Source organism: Siniperca chuatsi, linkage group LG1 (genome assembly GCF_020085105.1).
Source record: "Siniperca chuatsi isolate FFG_IHB_CAS linkage group LG1, ASM2008510v1, whole genome shotgun sequence".
Lineage (NCBI taxonomy): Eukaryota > Metazoa > Chordata > Actinopteri > Centrarchiformes > Sinipercidae > Siniperca > Siniperca chuatsi.
This window is the reverse complement of record NC_058042.1, coordinates 11891677-11899294: the sequence shown is the minus strand read 5'-3', so window position 1 is coordinate 11899294 and position 7618 is coordinate 11891677.

Sequence of the window (7618 nt, the reverse complement as noted above, 5' to 3'; positions counted from 1 at the left end):
ATGAATGGACTTGTTCTTTGTACTGGAGCTAACAAGACGGTGGGGTCCTTAGAGTTCAGTAAAACGAGATTACAACCACTGGTCAAGCCCAGGAAAAGGGAGCAACTCCTTCTGGAGTTGGGGCCACTGGGGGGGGGCATTACTGTGAGTTTCTGCTGTAGTCATAGTCCATATAAAACCATATGTTGCAATTATGTAATTGTAATTTTTTTTTAATCCTCACAAAAGTTTGACACATATCACAAATGTATAGACATATAATTGTATATAGCATAAGCAAGCACTGATACTTATTGTGGTGTTGTTTGCTCAAACATTGATCCAACTGGTACGGCAACCCGTTTTCATTCCCAGGGCATCAAGTACCAAAGTTTTGTCAAGCATGCGTCTGTATACAGACGCACATGGTACCCTTTAGCATCAGAAGGAGATGCCTTCAGACACTACTTAGGTAATATGAAGTCACGTAACGTAAGTGACGTAAGGGGGGGTGTGCATTACTGTGAGTTTCTTACTCTTTCAGAGTAATAAAAGAATAAATAAACTAAATAAGAAATTTGAGAGGCAGGTCTTTTCCAACAGCAAGTTTGAAGAAAAAGAAGAAGGAAGAAGCAGGAGAAGGAAGAAGGAGAAGGAAGAAGGAAGAACCATTTTTTTTACCAAACAGAACAACAAAATGCTTTACATAGAAGACAGCCAGGTCATGTCAAGATTTAGAACATCCCTGTACATGGGCAAGAAAAAAAAACAAAAAACAAAACCACAGGAAGAAACATTTGGCGAGGATCACACTAGAGATGGCCCTTTTTAAACAACACCCTTTGATGAAAACTTGATTAACCTTAGATGTGGAATGGTGTTACAAAAGCTAACAAGTTAACATAATCAGGCTAACATGATCAGGCCTATTCAAAGCAAATTCAAGCTTGATTGAAACGGGCAAGATAAATGCATTTGTGACTTTAAAACACAGACCCATGTTAAGTCAAGTCAAGCAAAAATCACATCAATTTACAAGGATAATGGAGATGTAAAGCAGCTGCAAAATTCACAGCCTCAGGAGTACATGGAAATATAATCAGTAGGCAAATTTGAGAGGGGAGATGGGGGGACGGCATCCCCCTTGTTAGCAAAATGACCAAAATCCATCCCTCTTGTTAACCTGCCCAAAAGATGCTCTGTGCTTTTTTTAACATTTTTTTAATTTTTTAAGTGGCGCTTAACATTGCCGCTTTTAATAATCGCCACAATCTCGGAACATATGAGACATACTGGTTTTGAACTTTTTGTGGGAGGATTGAACAGATCCATTCTTGATTAAAAGCTCTGTTTTCGCTGTGCACTTTTCTCTTTTTAGGGAATGCCATGTGAAATTATTTCTCCAACTCATCTGTGTATTTCACTCCCTGACTCGACTCGCAATGCTCATCGGAATGCACAGATTGGACTGGCTGAATAGCATCACGTGACATGTAACAGCCGTGCTAATTAAAATAGAAACGCTACCCTACTGCATATAATATAATAACAGAAGTACAAAGTGCTTCACAGCGAGACAAATAAAATTCCACAGTGAATGATAAAATACATAAAAACAATAAAATAAACAGACAGCTCAGGTAAAATCAGGTTATGCTTTCTGATAAATATGCGTTTTGAGAAGAGACTTAAAAGAAGAGACTGACTCAGACAAATTAATTTCTTCGGGTAAGTTGTTCCAGAGCCTCAGGACCCTGATGGCAAAAGCTCTGTCCCCCTTAGTTTTCATCCTGGACTCAGGAACAGACAGAAGACCCCTGCCCAAAGGTTCATAAAAGATTAAAAGGTCTAAAATATAATCTGATAACAGGCCATGAAGACCCTTAAAAGTAATCAATAAGATCTTAAAATCGATAAACAAACAGGGAGCCAATGTAAAGAGGCTAAAACAGGTGTGATGTGATCGTACCTCTTAGACCTGGTTAAAAGCCTAGCAGCTGAATTCTGTACAGTCTGCAGTCGTTTCAAAGTTTTTTGATTAAGATAAGTGAACAGACTGTTCCAATAATCAAGGCTTGAGGAGATAAAAGCATGCACAACAGTTTCTGCATTACTAAAATTTTAAATAGATTGGATTTTTGCAATATTTCTGAGGTGATAAAAACATGATTGGACAAGCTTAGCGATATGTTGCTCAAAACATAAATTGCTATCAAACAGGACACAAAGATTTCTTGCAACAGGCTTGATATGTTGTGTGAGGTAGCCAGTAGATGGCAGTATTTGTTTAGTTACGTGTTGGGGCACAAAAACAAGGATTTCAGTTTTATTTGAGTTGAGCTGAAGAAAATTTATCGACATCCAATTTTTTATGTCAGACAGGCAGTCCTGCAGAGAACTCCGCGTACTAAGGTCAGTGGGCTTGACAGGGAGGTACAACAGTGTGTCATCTGCATAACAATGAAAAGAAATCCCATGTCTGCGGATGACATCACCCAACGGAGCATATATAAGGAGAACAGTATTGGTCCCAGAGTTGAACCTTGAGGCACACTGTAGATGATATGGGAAAGGGATGACATGCAGTTATTAATGGTGGCACAGAATTTCCTATTGGACAGATAAGATGAGAACCATTATAGTGCAGTGCCAGATATGTCCACCCAGTGCCTCAGTCTATCTAAAAGAATGCCATGATCTATTGTGTCAAAGGCAGCACTTAAGTCCAGCAGCACGAGAATTGAGCACATGCCTGCGTCGGCATTCATTAAAAAGGTCATTAGTGATTTTGAAAAGGGCTGTCTCAGTGCTGTGAGCCCTGTGGTGCTGACAAAAGCCTGATTGGAACTTTTCAAAGGTATTATTAGGTATAATAGTAGTATGTAGTATATTACATTATGAGATACAGAAGAATATGTTTTGTAAGGTGGTGCACATCGTGCAGTAGGCTACAGTAAATAAAATGTTCCAATAAATCTAATAACTTGTTCTGTAGTCTGTCCTCTTCCAGGTTTCTATGGTGGCGAGGATGTCGTATGGCTCAGGTCCTATCTTTTTGTCAACACCTGAAGTTCCTCGACGTCCTCCTGGATCCATTCTTCATATACTGTATATTGCAATCTATATATAATTTAGTCATTATGATTGTCCATACTGTAATTTTATTACAGTAGAGCTGTGTTTTTGCTCACCTGTTAAGTGTAAATTCAATATAATAAAAATATAATATTCACTTGTTAAGTGTAAATTCAATATTATCTCTCCTTTAAGCTCTGTTTTGGTCTCCCCAAGGTACTGAGAAAAAATATTTATCTCTTAAGCTGGTAAGTCGCTGTGTGTCACAGACACGCCAGGCTTCACTACACCACACACACACCGCACTCCCTCACCCGAGTACTAATTCCAGTCACCTGTCACCTATCACACACCTGCACCTAATTATCACTCCACTCCCCTATAAAACACCATCCCTCACCTCAGTCAGTGTCCGGTATCGTTTGGAATAAGGACAGATATCCATATCCTGCCTCCACAACACCACGGACTCACCTACGTCTCAGCGAAACGTCTACTTATCTCCAGAGCCCCGATCCCGGTCCCGACCATCTCCAGTCTCCAGTGTGTGTCGCTCCAGATCCCGGTCCCGTGTGTCTCCACTCTGCAGTGTGTATCTACTCAAACCCAGAGCTCCTCTTCTACCAGTTATAGGACGGTAGCATTATCCTCTTCACATTTCCAAATTCCCTTTGTGTGCGATAAACTATATCAGTCTCATCTCGGTGTCTCCGGTCTGCTCTGTCCGTAACACTGTACTGCTGCAGGTTGAAAAAAAGTGAAGAGATGGGAAAACCAAAATAATGACCAAAAACATATACTGAAAGGCTTTTTAAAAGAACTTTTAAAACATTTTAACTGATTTTTTTTTAACTGCTGCATAAAATTTGATATTATCTAGCTTGTATTTACTTTTAACTTTTTAGTTAGATTTTGTCCAAACCTGACAGTCATGAGGAGATGCCCATTAGTGCATCCCTTTAACAATGTTTCCTGCCCCCTCCTCGCTTCCTCTAGCTCTGTGGGGACACGATTAAGAAGACAGGTATCCATTACCTTGACGCAGAGCAGTACACACTATCTCCAAGCTTTATGTCATACTCTAATATATATATATAAAGCCTTGTGAATCTACCCTCTTGAAATCCCCCATGCCCTTTATCTGCCAATCCCATGACTTTCATTGGCTGACTTGAAGGATGATATCCCTAATGTTCATGACAAATTAATCCACAGGGGGAAAGCCAATGACAGTGAGCTGCCAGTGGGTCATCCCTTTGGCTAAGTCTGTCATTTCACATTTGCAGGAACTCATGTAGGACTGCATAACTAAGCAGCATATTTGTACAACCTGAATAAAAGGGGTTGGTGTCTGTACATATGTACAGACAGCCGGTAAGGATTCAAATCCTAAGAAAAAGAACTTAATTAGGCCTTGGTGTTCTGCTTCAGAAGCAATAAAGATTCCTGAATGAAATGCAGCAGTGTACCTGCAAAGGCTGTACATTAGCACTGCATGTAATGTAAGCCCATGGCTGCCCATGAAACTTATAACTTATCTGTTATGAGGATAAACCATATGTTGCAATTATGTAACATTAATTGAATTCCTCATAAAAGTTTGACACATCACAAATCTATAGAAATATAATTTTATAGAGCATAAACAAGCACGGATACTTATTATGGCGGTAATGTTTGCACGAACATTGATCCAACTAGTACATCAACTCGTTCTCATTCTCAGGGCATCAAATCCCAACATTTTGTCAAGCCCGTCGGCTTTGTGTACAGATGCACATGGTACCCTTTAGTGTTTGTAGGAGACACCTTCAGAAACTACTTGTTTAGGTAGTATGAAGTCACGTAACATGTACTTGTAATGTAACAAAACTTTATTTTAAAATTTATTTTTAAATTTTAATAACTCAACGTTAACTTTTGGTTTCACACAGAGCACAAACCCCGGTCTCCTGGGTGAAAGTCATGTGTTTGTTTGACCCATTCTTCCACCCCTCCACCGGCGAACTTTCTAGCTCTTTATACTATGTCACATGACTTCCTTAAGGCTTTCTGGCAGCCCTGTGCGTCTCATTCAAACGCTAAAGGGTACCTTGTGCATCTGTATAGTGAGGCAAAGTCCTTCCCCTTCTAGTGTCCCCCATGGGACCTTGTTTTGAAAAAGAATATGTACGGTAGACAATGGCGAGAGATAAAGTATTTTTTGATCCCGTTTGAATTGTGCCATGAATTACACATGATGTTTGTCAATTTAAAAGAGATAAGAAAGCCAATAAAGTCGCAGTTTGTCATAGATTTGCCATAGTACCATTAAGTTTTGTGTGAAACCGCTCAGTGAACTACATCTCTCACTCACACAATATACATCACCAGCACCAACATGGCTGTCCCTTGTAAGGTTAGCTTATCGGATCTGTTTTATCTAGTGACTTCTGGTCCTATCAGCCGGGAAGCGAAAGAACTTTATACAGCCATGTACGAAACACACACAGGCATCGTAGCTTCAGCGGCTCTGGGTAGCTTGTGGAGAGAGAAAGTCATGCCACCAAGATTTTCACAGCCTTATACTTCAGTTTTACAACATTTACAACTTTCTTGACATGAAAAATATATATTTTTTTTAAATTGGCAAACATTTGTCATTGATGGCACAATTCAAATGGGATCAAAAAAATAATTTGTCTCTTGCCCTTGACAACTGTACATATTTTTTACGAAATAAGGTCCCATGGTGTTCCACCGGAAGGGGAGGGACTTTGCCTCTCTATACAATGCTGAGGGGTGTAACAAAACGTCGGTATTTGATGCCCTGGAAATTAGAACGGGCTGGGTATGTGATGGTGAGTTATTTGGTTTAGTATTATTCCTGGCTGGCTTGACAGCAAGATAAGTTTGGAGAAGTTGCTGAAAATTTGTTACAGAAAATTTAATTGTATGTTATGCAATATAAATATTAAAGATATAACAAAGGCATGCATTTATATTATGTTGAAAATAATATACATTAACAGTTTAATTTATAATAGCTATTAGTATGTTATACTACTTGCATAAACAGTAAACAAACATACAAATGTGTATGTTTGTAGACTTACAGCATAACAGTCGGCAAACAGCCACATTACTGTACAATTCTATTTTTTGGTTTATATCTTGTAATAAATAAGTAAACATAGGTAAACCATGAAAAAACAGACAACTGTATACTTGTACTGCATACACCATTTGCTGTGTTCACCATTAGTGAATTCTCTCTCTCCCCCTCTCTCTCCAAATTGACTAATTTGAGTAGCTGATAACCCATTACATTAGTACAGTATTTTAACTTATAAGTAGGTCAGTAGGTTGTGCTATGATGCAACTCATTGCATGTTTCAACATTACCAGTAAAGGGCAATTTGCCTGCATGAAAGTTATATATATACCCTGTGTTCAGAGGCGAGAAGGAGCAAATAGCTATCGTCTGTTGAGTGTTCCAGGAGTTAGAGGCTTCATGAAGCATACAGACACAGATGCTAGGACAGAGTGCATTTAGCTCCATATACACTGTACATCGACAGTAGCAGACAACAAAAATGTGTACTTGCCTGAGTTTTGCAAAGCAGAATGTTTACGTGGTAGAAATTAGCCAATGCCAGTCTTTGAAATGAATGCATGAGGGGAAAAAAAACAATGCTAATTGTATAATTTCTTAGCAAAGCTAGTGGAAGTCAGTGGGCCTAAACAGTTCTGAGTTCTAGTAAGTTTGATTCCAACTGTGATATGGGAATCACTGCGCTCATTCACATATCTGAATTCAAATAAGGCCTCATGAAAGTATACTGCTCAGACCCGGCAGAAAAGCTCCTGTTTGGCTCAAAATGTATACATTAAGTTGTTGCTGTCTGTGCTGCATAGCGAACAAATGCTCGAGAAATTTTGTGACTAATATTGCATGGCAGAAACACTGTTTCATTAAAAAAAAATCTGTCAAGCATTGTTCAGTCATAAACACTAATGGCAAGATAAACCATTTATAACAGGGTAATGCCGTTATGCATTCATTGCTCTGCATTAAGCTGTTCCCTGCTTATCCAGCAACCATGCTGTTGGTGTAGCAGGGGTCTAGTGAGCAGCAGGAGGGTAGCAACACTGTGTTGTGTTATCACTGTAAGAGCTACTGTAGGCTCAAGTACATATGCTGGCACAGGTAGAGGCTGGGTGGGTGGAGATAAAGCTTTAACAAGCAACAGAGGGTGCAACAGTTTTGCAGAATGTTTTTTGAATGGATTGTGTACATAGTGTTCAGCTGGTAAATTAGCAACACATGATGTCTGTCCGGCCTTAAACATAATGCTCTGTGAAAATAAGTAAAGTACAATTGTCATTTGGCAAAAAGCGAATGCACTTGGAGTTCATTAAACCATGAAACTCAAACTCTGAGCTATTCTTTTGCAAAAAGATCTCTGAAAGCTGGGTATGGGTTTTTGATTAACAACTGTGTTAAAGTGTAAATAGTTATGTTTTAGTGCCATATCTGATCAAATACATCCAACATACTTATACAGAACATGTATTCAGTTAA